This window comes from Talpa occidentalis, unplaced genomic scaffold, assembly GCF_014898055.3.
Source record: "Talpa occidentalis isolate TD23 unplaced genomic scaffold, MPIMG_talOcc4v2.1 talOcc4.3, whole genome shotgun sequence".
Classification (NCBI taxonomy): domain Eukaryota; kingdom Metazoa; phylum Chordata; class Mammalia; order Eulipotyphla; family Talpidae; genus Talpa; species Talpa occidentalis.
In genome coordinates, this window is record NW_023603184.1 from 8,971,968 (window position 1) to 8,985,881 (window position 13,914).

Consider the following 13,914-nt stretch of genomic DNA (forward strand, 5'->3'; position numbering starts at 1 on the left):
ACATGTGGATTGCAAAATAATATAGTAAAATGGGACTATATATCCTGAGTGGAGAAATGGGATGGGGTCTAGGCTTCCAGGAGAGATGATGGTGACTCTTGTGATGATTTATATCATAAAGACCATATGCTCTGTTATTAGATGAATGCCCTACCATATAGGGTACGTTTCTCTGATAAGAAGGTTATTTTGAGGGCCTCCCTGGTGGTGCAGCGGGTTGAGCACAGCACTGTGAAGCTGTCTGCAGTCTCTGCAGCCCTGGTTTGATTCCTGGCCAGCCAGGGAGATTCCCACATGGTGCAGCAGACCTCTCCTGTCTCACTCAATGCTACACTCCGTGGTGTTTCGGTTCGCTTGCCTGTTCTGCTCTCCACTCTGTCTTTGGTGAATTCTCTCACGCTCCCGTGCCTCTGGCCTGTACCCCAGTTCTTGTATAAATACTTTTTTTAAAAAAAGGCTATTTTTGATTAAAAAGACTTAATTCTGGGTAATAGCTTCAATTTTAATTATTTTAGGTTGAGAAGTAGTAAAAGTTTCTCATGAGACTGCAAGGTCTCAATTGACACAGCAAAAAGTAATCTGCTTGTTGAAGTTATGTATCTTGGGGGAGTTGGTTTTGAACATCTTGGGAAGGGCTATCCATTACTATCTTAAAGCTATGCTTTTAATCCAGGATTGGTTGTGTCCATTTGCCACCTCAAGAACAATGTCTGGGAATATTTTTGGTGTTATGCCAGATTGGGGGAGTGGGTGATACTAATGCCTATTGATTTAGAGGTCAGTGGTGCTGCTCAATAACCAACTGCACATACCTCCTCCACCCCAGACACACACAAGCAGGTATCTAAATCATTATATCAGTATTACTGAGGCTGAGAAGACTGTCTTAAAAGATCCTGTAATCTCAGAATAGGAGGCAGACATATTGCAATAGTAGAATTAAGATTATAGTAAGTACCAAGGACAAGTATTTCTAGTAATGATATAAAGGAGGGTGTCATCAGCTTTCCTGGAAAAGACTGAACAATTTAGGAAAGTGATGTTGAACTTAGAGGAGAAGAGGGTCAAGGAGAAATCATTTCAAGGAGAGTAACTAGCTTAAACAAAGCTGTGGCTACATGATGTTACAAATGGCCTAACTAAGCTGGATTTCAGTTTCAGGTATGCAGTCCGGTGAAGAATAAATCTAGGCTGTTAATCTAAAGCTCAGTTACCAAGCTTCAGTTTTGCAAGCTAAAAACTTTGGACATTGTCCTATAGGAAAAGGAAATCCCCTGAAAAGATTCATGCAAGTAAAAAAGTATGGATTTGTTATTTTTTTTTAAAGAACAACAACAATAAAAAAAAAAAAAGAAAACTAGAAGGCAACAAAAATGATTAAGGGTATGGATGTCAATTTGGCTATTAATTAATGGTGCAAGTAAAAAGTCCTGAGAGGCTGATTTATCTCATTAGCAATGGGGTTGGAGGGTACCTGCACCATAATTGATGATGATAAGGAGGCTAACTGGATTGAATTTTCTTCTATACTGAATGATGAGGTTGAAATATCAAATATAAATTGCATAAAACAAAACTTTAGAGTAGATCACCTGAAAATAACACTGTGAAGTAGAAAAAGAGAAACAAGACTTTACACCATAGGGAATGGAATCACTTAAGATGGGGATGTGAAAGGTGTTATCATGAGATAAAGAGAGCTCAAGGGCCATCTGGTCAGTATTTGAAATTAAGCTAATACAGAAGAATGCCGTGTCCACTCCAGATTCATTAAAATATTTATCTAATGCTAAAATGTAGTGTTGATTCAACTAAAAATGTTGAAAAGAGGGGCCTCCCCTGGTGGCGCAGGCGGTTGAGCATAGCACTGTGAAGCTGTAAAGCTGTCTGCAGCCTCTGCAGTGCCGGTTGGATCCCAGCTGCTGGCGAGAATCCAACGTGGCACAGCAGACCTCTCCTGCCTCGCCTGCTGCTCCCCTCAGCAGTGTGTTTTGTGAGTCTGCCTGTTTTGTTTCCCATAATGTCTCTGTTGAATCCTTTCACCCTCCTGCGCATCTGGCCTGTACCCTGGTTCTTGTATGCATGAATAAAAAAAATCTTTAAAAAAGAGTTTTTTAAAAAATGTTGAAAAGAGAGATTTTTGAAATACTTATCTAGGGTAAAAAACATGAAAGGGGGTGCCTTAGATTCCAGAGTGAAGAAAACAATTTTAGGTGAGTTAGTTACCAGGACTGGAAATCACTTCTTAAGTCCTAGGTCTAATATTTTAATTTTACAGAAAAGCAGCCAGGCCACATTTTCCAAAGACAAGGAAGCAGGATATGTTCCAACTGTTAAAAACAAAACAAAACAAAAAAAAAAAACAAAACAAAACAATCAAAGAACAAAAGCAAAAAAAACACAAAACAAAAACAAAAAAAAAAACAACTTTCAAGTGGGAAGTTATTTTGCTATGTCCTAGAAAGTAGGATACAGAAGTTTGGACAACTTTATAAGAGTAAAAATGAGCCATTTTTGAAAAAGCTGGCATTATGAAACAACTCTAAGAAACTCATGAGCTCTGAATGTGTATTACTTCTGTGTTGTGAGAATGTCAAATTAAGAGTTCAATATAAATCCTGATAAAAACTCAGTGAAGCCATTGACAACAATGAAGAAGTGAGTATGATGTGACACTCCATAGGTTTTACTGTGAACCCCAATTTTCTGCTCCCAAAATATCCCAGCATAAATCAACCTGCTTTAATATAACTTAATATCATGAATGGGTAGCTCACATAAATTGATTTTCTCACTGTTCTGGAGATTGGAAGTCCAAGACCATGATGCTGGCAGATTTGGTTTCTAATGTGTTTTTTTCTCTTCTTGGTCTGGAAATGGTCATCTTATCTCTAGTCCTCACATGGACTTACCTTTTTATTTTTTTTTAAAGATTCATTTATTCATGCATATAAGAGCTGGGGCACAGGCCAGAGATGCAGAGGGTGAGAGGATTCACCAGAGACAGAATGGGTAACAAAACAGGCAGATTGACTGAAATACACTGCTGAGGGGAGCAGCAGGTGAGACAGGAGAATTCTGCTGCACCATGTGGGTTGCTCTCTGGCTAGCTGGGGATTGAACTCTTGCGGAAGAGGCTGCGGATTGCTTCATTGTGTGGTGCTTAACCCCTTGTGCTACCAGGGAGGCCCTGGAATTACCTCTTTAAAGACAAGTCTCCAAATACATTTACATTGGGGTTAGGGCTTTAACACATTTTGGGGAGACACAGTTCAATCCATAGCAGTCTCTATGAAGATGACTCAAGAAAAAAAAAAAAACATTCAAGTCACTTATTAAAACTTATAAGGGGGAGACAGAAAATGGAACAAATAGAGGAATTCACACAGTATACCTAGGTATAATAGAACTATCTAGATGAAACATTTAAGTAAATGTGTTTAGATGTTTAGATAGATAAAAGACAAACATATCAACAGAGCATCATACTGGAAGAAGGACCCCAATCTTGAACTGGAAGACATGTGATTTGGGGATTGGTAATGTTATAGATAAATGTAAATAAGCATTAATAAGTTAAAAAAAAGATGTAACTAAATCAGATAAATGACATAGATGTAAAGATATAACAGAAGTGAAATAACATACTACAGAAAACATAAGCAAAGACATGAGACAAAGATTCAGAATTTGCCTGGACTGCAAAAAAATATAACCAATCTTCAGAATGATTGAGTATATAGCATCCTTGACAGGATGATTAAAAACAAATCAACACCTAGATATCTTGCAGTGAAGCTTCAGAACTCATACAAGTGAAAAAATCTTGAAAATAATCAAAGATGAAATATCTAGTATAATCAAAGCAATGAAAATTAGAATTACAGAAGATGTCTTACTGTCATGATGGAGACAAGAAGTTGAATGGGGTGGTAAATTTAAAGGGTAGATGAAAAACAATTGTCAACCTAGAGTTTTACTCTAGGTTTACTTCTATGATTTTTACTTAGAATGTAAAATATGAGTCATTTTAAGTAGATTTGGTTATAGAGGAAAATAGGTCAGTGATTGAGGAGAGGTGTGAGTGTATGTGTGTGTGTGTGTGTGTGTGAGAGAGAGAGACAGAGAGAGAGATTGTGATGATAAGGTTTTTGGCAACTTAGAAGAGTGGAAGGAGAAGGGGAGAAGGTAAGAATGTAGGAACAAGGATAGAGAATTGATGGATCAAGGTCCTAGGAGTGAGAGGAAGTGTTGGAATTAAGAACACAGATGGAAGTGTGCAATGACCGCCACTGAAAAACAATAGATAACTTTCTTTTTTTTTTTTTTTGGTTATTGTTTGTGTGCTTTTCTAGATCAAGATGAGGATTCAGGATTTGCAATAATATGTGAAGAATGCTTCCTCTGATGGGAAAAATTAGATTCAGATCCAACTTTCCTTCTCTCAAGAAAGATTTCTCTATCTGAATAATTATTGTTTGAGACTTCAAATCACCACACTCGTTTTAGAAGGCCATGAGGGGTCTGTAGAGGGGAGTGATGTGTGAGAGTAACTGGCTAAGCCTTTTGGGAAATAAACCGGAACTAAGAATTCACATTTCCATGTCCTCTACAAAATCAGCTTTCCAAAAATAGACTCATACAAGCTGTAGTCACAGTTGAATGTCATGTTTCTATTATTGCAATGACATAAAATCATTAAACCGCTGCTAGTAGTAAAAGCAGTCATGTCTGCTAACAGAACTGCTCTGTGCCCATTCAAAGGGAATTGCATTTTAAATGACACTTGGCGAGTGATGTTCTCCTGAGGGGAGTGGCCTGGACTTGATTTGACTTCCACCGTAATTTTATAAATGTCCTCCTTTGATATTGCTGCAGTACTCAAACTCTTAGTTTTGAAAATAGTGTCAAACTGGCTGGAGGACACCAACATGGGTCACCAGAAGGTATTATATAATTTTCTGAATCATCTGCTAAATGTGTGTAATATTTCCTGTGTTTAAAATACTGAAAAAATAATTAAAAATTCCTAATTTTAAGTCTTAACACCCCTTCCTTACTCTTTTCAAGGTTTTTTTGTCTACACTTGTCTTTATGTCACATTCCATATATGCAGAATTATGAATACCTACTATGTGCCAGGCATGCTACATCTGGTAATACTCATGCAACCCAATGAGGGAGATAGCATGACCACAGACAGTAAATGCTGGTCTTTCAAAACTGACCTCGTCTTTCCAAAATCTACTGGGATTCAACAATAAGCCTGAGTAAAAATACTGAGATTTCAGAGGCATTGACTCAAATGTGTCTTTCAAGTTCTTAGCCAATTATAGAGCAGATATGGAAGTTTTGACTTTCTTAGGCATTTAAATATCAACTTCATTATCAGTGGAACCACATTGAGAAAGACACTTTGCATTTAAGGTTAAAATAAACTAGCTATCATCCCCCTAAAACTGACACAAATATCTTGAGGGTGTAGTTATAGAAGCCTATTAATTACAGGTAGGATAGAGCCTGCCTCTCTATCCTGTAGATGGTAGAGTTGAACAAATTCTAATAGTGACACTCCTGTTTTGGTAAGAAAGGAAATGGTGACACATGTAGGATTTGTTTTTCTGCAATGCCTGAAGAAAGCTGGAGTTTGATTAGCAGAAAAATAAATGACTCCCCTTGGAAATAGCACAGACCTTTGTATGGCATCTCATCCTTTTAATTTGCTTGGTTTGGGGCCTCCCTGGTGGTGCAGGGGTTAAGACACAGCACTATGAAACAATCCATAGGAGTTTGATCCCCAGCCAGGGAGGTGACCCACATAGCACAGCAGACCTTTCCTTTCTTGCCTGCTGGTCCCCTCAGTAGTGTATTTCAGTACATCTGCCTGTTCTGCTCCCTATTCTGTCTCTGGTGAATCCTCTCACCCCCCACATCTCTGGCCTGTACCCCTTGTATGCATAATACAAGCTCTTGTATGCATAATAAACCAATCTTTAAAAAATAATTTGTTTTGTTTAATAAAGATATGAGCCTCATTTTCTTCTACCTTATAAGTTTCTAACAAGTAACCAGTGTGTTTATAAAAGTAGGACAAAAAAATGGGAGGTTCATACACTAGAATTCATGAAAGAATATTATACTGGAAGCATTTCTAATGCTCCCCAATTTCCTATTGTATTTTGAAGGTACAGGCATCCAGTAAGTCTAAGTATTTGACTCCAAGGGCTTCTATGAAGATAATTAGGAAAGCAGTAGTCCCTTGCCTGGCTGAAATCTATCAACTATGCGTGTGGCATAGTTTTAGTTCCAAGTCCTATTCCATCATGTAGGTATTGCTTCTATTACAGAATTGCTGTACTGAGTGTATAAGCCTTAGACTTCCAGTTCTTTGACATAGTTGAACATGGCTGAATCTGCTCTCTCAGCATTGTGTAAGAATTGATTGTTTAAGCATTTTGCTGTATCTGACTTCCACATTATATGTGGAATAGCCAGTTTTGGACTAGCCATTTTTCACTGTTTATTATTGGCATGATCTGCCCTCTTCTCTCACCATGGTGCTTATACAGTGTATTATATGCAATTATTGAATAAAGGAAATCATGCATAGATGAGTGAATGCATAATTTTGTGGGAAATCAGCATCGTCACTTGGATTATTTTTTGCTCAATTCACGTCTTCATTTTATTCTTCTTCGAGAGGTGAAAACAGATGACTAGGCACCAATTAGGAGCTGCTTCCCAACAGCTCCTTTGATCTAAAATTCAGACTCATTCAGTCATAGAATAATCCTTAACATGTCAACAATGGTGTCACAAGCTATAAAATTATGGATATCTATATTTCTTAGTGAAAGATCTGAAGTTTACTTTTTGTTTTCTTTTGTAAGGAGCTACAATCTCACTTATTCGTGGTGGAAAAAAATATCCCCTGGAATTAACTCTAAATTGTAATAATAGCTAGTATTTTTGAATGTTTACTATGTGTGGGTGCTATGATAAATACTTGACATAGATTATCTCATTTAATCCTCACAGAAACCAAATGAAGTGTTTACTGTCATTATCCCTATTTGATGAAGAGGATACTGAGGCTTGCAGAGAATTAATAACTTGTCCAAGATCATCTAATGTCGAGTAATCATGAGTGAATGACCTGAAATCACACACACCAGCTGGGACCAGCCTTTTATCGAGGGGAATACTTACAGAGACAGAGCAGTAGCAGGTGAGTGAGCTGATTGATGTCACTTACACAGGGAACTGGGGGGGCCAGCCATCACATTTGAGGACCCATTCATGATCTGTGCGGCTTATCGGCTGCATGGTTGGGTGAGCACCAATTCTTATTCTAGGATGGATGGGGTCTAAACTTTGTGGTTACAGTTCTATAATGTTGTAGAATTGCAGCTTCTGACAGTGATCCTTAACATCAAACCTTGCCTTGGTGTGATGAGAGTCTGGGATTCAAGGAAGCCCTATGTTTTCGGTGCTGTGGTGTTTGGAATTCTCGACCTTCAGCTCTGTTCCATCTCATCAGCATTCCATTAGAATGGCCATCAGCATTCTAATCACTCGTAGCCAATTTCTACAACTTCTGGGTTTTAATTTCTAAATGGTCCTGTCATTTGAGAGGAGGAGGATTGTCAACTATTCTGCTGGGAAGCCAGCTTATTGGGTCTCCAGTTCAGGAAAATTAATCCTTGGCTATCTCATAACCATTAAATGGTGGGACCTATATCCAAGTCCTACAGCCTAATACCAGAGTCTATAGTATATTCTTCTCCTGTTACATATTTTTGTGTTATGCTTGTCTCATACTTGACAATTTGATATTTATTCACTATTCAAATTTACAGCACTTATAACTTATTGTCGTGGTACTCTATGTTGCATTAGAATATGAGATTTAATTTGGTTGCAAACTCCCTAAAGGGGATATATTTTTGATCATGGAATTGATAGGCTAATTCACTGAGGTGTATGTTTGGAGATGTGTTGGAGGAGAGCTTAAGAAGCATTTTTTAGAAGAAAGCACTTCAAAATCAGAGTTTGTGACTTTTGCGTCATGTATGAGTAGCTTTAGGAGATTTTAAATTAGAACTATTGACATTATGAACAGACCTCTGGGTTAATTGATTTTTCTGGTTGCAGAGTAATTTGTTATCTTGAATTCTATTTGTTTATTTTGCATTATCTAATTTCACTCTTTTTGATATTTCCAGTTTAACTTTATGAACTTTGTAGATGTATAATATCTTAAACTAAGAGAAATCATATGTAAATATAAATAGAGTCTTTCCATTAAATATAAGACTCATGAAGTTGGAGGTATAATCTGTTTTGTTGATTGTTTTATATCTATGTCTATCTCTCTCTCTCTCTCTCTCTCTCTCTCTCTATCTGTCTTCTATCTGTCTATCTATCTATCTATCTATCTATCTATCTATCTATCTATCTATCTATCTTCTATCTATCTATATTCCCTGCATAGATAAAAGTAAGCATGAAGTTTTTGCTCAATGAATATTTATTGTTTGAAGAAATCAACTAATGAATGATTCTTTTGCTATGAAAACTATTAAATCAGTTTAACTTTCTAGTATTATAAAAGTATCATTTTTAGTTATTTTCATTTATAAATTAGAGTTGAAAAACTCTATCTCCAGATTTTTTTTGTTATTGTGAATATAACAACTTAGTAAATGTGATTATCTTTCTTATTTTACCATAACTAAATTATTTTGTTTTCAGTGGGAAGGGATATTATATCCAAGTGTATTATATTTAAAATCTTGGCATTACATGTACTTCAAGTGTTTAGAAGTAGGTATGCATGCGTGTGTCTATGGGAAGGGTGGTTAATGATTTGAAAAATTATACTCATTTCTGGTGATCATCCTCTATTTTGGATATATAACTCTTTCTCCAAAGAGAAAAACAAAGAAAAAGTTAATGTAAATAGGAGAGGAATCCCCAATTACACAGTTCTCTCTTAAAGGCAATTCATTTATATTATTTCAGAGGGTGACTTATTTACAAGTCGTGTGTCCTTGAATTGGTACTTTGTCTTCCTGTGTCATCTTTTGCTTTTTGACAGATAAGCAAAGATTATAGTGCTGATTTCATAAATTTATTGTGAAGAAGCAGTGAGTTAGCACATGGGAAACATGTAGTTTAGAATAGTTCCTGCTGAAAGTAAGTTCTCAATAAACAGTATTGTTATGGTTATTTCCATATCTCAGTATGTAAATAGCACCTTATCTGGACATCTGTGCCAGTCAGGAATGACATGATCCCTGGATTTGTCTCTAGGGTTTCACAATCATATAGAGAGTCTTCAAGTCTCCCTAGTAATCTCAATGAAAATCCAGCCAAAACACCTCTTTAGGGACTGCATCATGCCTGCTGTATCTTACAAAATTGGTTTTCCATCCCTCCTTTATATGTCCTCAAACTCCGACTTTTTTTTTTGAAGATTTACTTTTACTTATTTATGCATACAAGAACTGGGATGTAGGCCAGAAATGCAAGGGGTGAGAGGATTCAACAGAGACAGAGTGGGAAGCAGAACAAGTGGATCTACTGAAATCCTCTGCTAAGGAGAGCAGCAGGCAAGAGAGGAGAGGTCTGCTGAGCCATGTGAGTTAGCTCCCTGGCCCGGGTTAGAACTCAGGCCATGGAGGTGAAAGCGCTGAGACTTAACCACTAGGCCACCAGGGAGGCCCAAACTCTGACTTCTCTGTAGTGCTTTTTAAGCTAGACTAGCCCAAGCCTGATATGGGTGGTAGATAATGGAGCATTCTCTGATGATACCTCTGAGACCTCAAGTGACCCAAGCTCTCCATGCAATCCCAATTTTGCAGTTTGGAAGAAGCAGAATGAGGCACACACCTGGTGTTTTCCCTGTCAGCTCTTCTAGTCAAAGGGTCTAAGGTTGTCAGTGGAAGATGAACCCACAAGCAATGGTTCTTATAGGCCAACAGCAACATAGCAAATAGATAGAAACTCCTTTAGGTCATGGAAAATGCAGTGGGCCTTACTGTTACTCTGTCATTATGTTAAAATGTACATACAGACCTACCTGGGTGACTAAAAGGCATACTGGCTTCCTGCGCATTAGTTGAAGGCAATCTTCTGATCTTCACTTCTGAAAACTTTCTTTGGTGCTCCTCTTTCTCTTTTCCTGGCTTTCATCCATTTGATTTTCTTCCCATGACCCACTTGCTGACTTACTTTAGATAATTTGAAAACACTGACCATAGACATGCCAAGGGTGAAAAGGATTCTTCATTACCAGTGAACTCCAAATAACAGCTCTCTATTCTCATCCCCAGAAGAATTTTTGTAATCTTGTTGGAAGTGTTAATGCTCTAGAAAAGAAAAATGAACAAAGCTTTTCATTAGCTACATGTTAATGAACTTTGTTAAAAATCAGATCACCTCAGTCTCAAAGTGAAAACAAAAACAGAATTCTTGACTTAATAAACGAAATATGCCTATGAGAGTCAAGATGATTTTTGGTCTCACTCATAGCAGGAATTTAGAAAATCTAATAAGGGACCAGGAAAAAGACTAATTAATACAAAGTAAAAATCAAAATCAAGAAGCAACTATAAACCAGAGACACACTATAAGGGGGAGCGATGGGGAGAAGAAGGATTAGGGTCAAAATAAGGAGGGTGCAATTATATGGTGAATATAACCAAAATGAAAACACATACATTGTGCAAAAATGAAAAATTATGTAAGAATTATATAAAATAAAATATTAAAAAATAAAATTAATAATAGTAATAAAAAAAAACAACCAACAAAAAAAAAGGATGATTTTTGGCCAAAACTACTTAGAGAAAATGATATGGAATCTGTGACTTTCATGTAAACTTTTTAGAACCAATGTCTTTTTTTTTATTAAATAATTGAAGGACTATCCTGACAAAATAGACATATATACACCAAATAAAATCCACAAGTTTTTGAAGATAATTTTAGGAGATATATTTGATGAAGACTGTTAATATGTCCTAGAAACATGTATAGATCTCACATCAAATCACCTTCATTAACTTAGCTCATTTCCATATTCTTGTAATCAGTGTATCACAGCACCATAGTGTACAGTGAATGTCAAGCAGGTGTGCTGAGGTTTTCATCTCTTCCTGTCTTCAGGACAACACAATATGATCAAGGGCATTAAAGACCCAGGGTTCTGTCTCTTTTCATGGTGAGCAAACATGATAATTTTCCTCATTAAGCCATATAAATCCTACCATTTCCCATGTGAACTCCAATATTAAATAAGTTGAACAATGCTAAATAATTATTCATTTATTGTCTTCAGTGGATGATTATTCCATATCTTTTATTAGTGGTGAAACAGTGTGAGTTAGGGATGTGGTAATAAAGTGACTAACATTTGTTGTGACTTTGAGGAAGATATAGCCTATAATAAAACATAGATACCCAGTCAACTGAGAATAAAGCCATATGCCATATGTAAATAGCTATGGTTGCATGGAGGGGAGTTGGTCTTATTTTATTTGGAAAGACATTCAGGGTGAGGACACACATCACCAAAGAAGCAATGTTTAGCTGAACTTTGCAGGTTAAGTGTAATTTACCAGGAAGATTTTATGCTATGGTTATTGTTTTACTGATAAACAAATTTCCACTACAACACACTAAATGATTGCATACTATTCCAGTATGTGGATGGAAGATAACTAATTCTATTGAGCCCTAATTTTGGTCATCAGGCTAGTTACTTTGGGACAATTATAAGGAACATTGATATAATTTTTTTAGCTAAATCAAAGAATATGCCCTTGATTCTTCTCTAGGAAAATGGTCCTAGATGTAAAATTACTGGTCAAAAAATCAGCACAGTTTTAAAGCTTAAATATGTTTTTGTAGCCAGCATTGAAAGAGTTGAGTTCAGACAAATTTGACTTCAAAATAAAAACTTTCCTTTTGATGGTTTTTCACCTTGAGAAAGTTGCCTAACTTTTATAACTCTTAATTTTTTTATTTAAAAAAATACAATAACTTTCAAAGGTAGCTATAAAAACTATAGTACATGTGGGGCCTCCCCGGTGGTGCAGCAGTTGAGTGCTGGGTTGCGAAGCTGCCCACAGCCTCTGTGGCACTGGTTCGATCCCCGGCTGCTCCACAGCCACCAGAGGAGAGTCCCACATGGCCCGCAGACCTCTCCTGCCGCCCGCTGCTCCCCTCAGCAGTGTACTTCGGTCCTTCTGCCTGCTCTGCTCCCCGCTCTGGCTCTGGTGAATTCTCTCACCCTCCCACGCTTCTGACTGTACCCAGTGCATGTATAAACAAAACAAACAAACAAACAAATAAATAAAAAAATAAAAACTATAGTACATGTAAATAAATACTCATTGAATCTCCACTGTATGTTACCAGATAGTTGTTCAATCCTGACAATACAATTCAAGTGCTTTAAATACTGTGAGTTAGTGTCATTAACTAATGACTAACCCGAAATGTGAAATATCTGTAGCCAGACTCAATTCATCAAGTGACTCAGATTTCAAAAACCCTGACTCATTGTCCATATAAATTGCTGGAATTACAATTACAATACTGTACTCTGAAATTTGATCTGAAAAATGGGATTATTATAGTGTTAGATGCAGAGATAGAAGTAGAATTTTGGAATAAAATACTTATTCTTTTACTTCTTCTCTCTGTCACTTACTCTCTCAGACCTTCAGTTGTGCCAACCGAACAAGGTGCACAATCTTGCATTATTCTTTCTGCTTGAAAGAATCAAATGAGTAATCTAGCTAGCTAGCTAGCTAGATTTATAGATAGACAGGTATATAGAAAGACAGAAAGTAATAGATGATAGGTTGATAGGCAGATATGATAGATCTCAAATTGTTATGTAAATCAATCTATTATATTACTGGCTTTCAAGTCTATCATAAATAATTTTACTGATTGAAAATGAAGAGGAATCATGAAAATGTACATTTCTCGCATCCTTGTCAGTATATTACGAGTTATTCATATTATATTGATGTAGGGCATTGACTTGAAGGATCTGGATTTATTTTTGAACTCCTGTCAGCACTCTATAATTAACATTGCCCAGAAGAGAAATGCTATTTTGCCTCCTGCATCATCAACACAACTGTCAGCAAATAAGGAGGGCATCATCGCTACCATTATTACTGCTAATGTACAAAGCAGAAAAGAACAGCTGGATTTTCACACACTGGGCTGTTAGAAGTATGACATTTAGTGATATTTGTTTTTGATTCCTACCTATCTTTTCTTCTTTTAGCATATCCTTAAAGGGGAAATAGCATTTTTATCTCAGAGTCTATTTGTAAACTCCTAATTTGGGATATTTACCACCCTCAAGCTATTTATCTGAGTTTCATTTTTCCTCCTTGACATAATAATTCAAAGCTAATGTTGATTGCTTGTTGGCATTTTGTTTATCTACCTTTATAATGCTATTTTCTCTGTCTCCTAAATTTCCTGCTTTGATTCTCTCTCTGGTCTCCAATTTTACCTAAATTTTTAATGGTGATGGGTAGAAATAACCCTATCTAATGAAGGGCTGAAAGGGCTAAATCTTGCCTGCAATAAATGGACAATGTTATAGCTCAGACTTTTTCTCTTTAAGAAGGCTAACTGTAGTCCTCATAAATGCAGTGTGCCAAAAAGAGGTAGCCTAAGGCAATGAGGTTTTTTTTTTGTCATTTTTTTTAAAGATTTATTTATTCATTTACACAAGAACCAGGATACAGGCCAGATGTGTGGGAGGGTGAGAGGACTCATCAGAGACAGAGAGGGGAACAGAACAGGCAGACTGATGAAATACACTGCTGAGGGGAGCAGCGGGCATGACAGGAGAGGTCTACTGCACCATGCGGGGAC

The 13,914-nt window shown here is 36.8% G+C and overlaps 1 protein-coding gene and 1 long non-coding RNA gene across 6 annotated transcripts in view; one reads left to right on the forward strand and one right to left on the reverse strand.

Annotated features, from left to right (window-relative positions):
- LOC119254530 (uncharacterized) overlaps positions 1–7,516 on the reverse strand; it is a 56,857-nt gene extending 49,341 nt beyond the window's left edge. Inside the window, exon 1 of the long non-coding RNA XR_008553456.1 lies at positions 7,210–7,516. This is a non-coding gene — a long non-coding RNA (uncharacterized LOC119254530). The remainder of the gene's footprint in view (positions 1–7,209) is intronic.
- LRRC4C (leucine rich repeat containing 4C) overlaps positions 1–13,914 on the forward strand; it is a 1,047,300-nt gene that overhangs the window by 207,240 nt on the left and 826,146 nt on the right. For all 5 annotated transcript variants that reach the window (XM_054699256.1, XM_054699264.1, XM_054699255.1 and 2 more), the window contains one exon: positions 7,039–7,228. The gene's annotated coding sequence lies outside the window, so the exon portion shown is untranslated. The remainder of the gene's footprint in view (positions 1–7,038; positions 7,229–13,914) is intronic.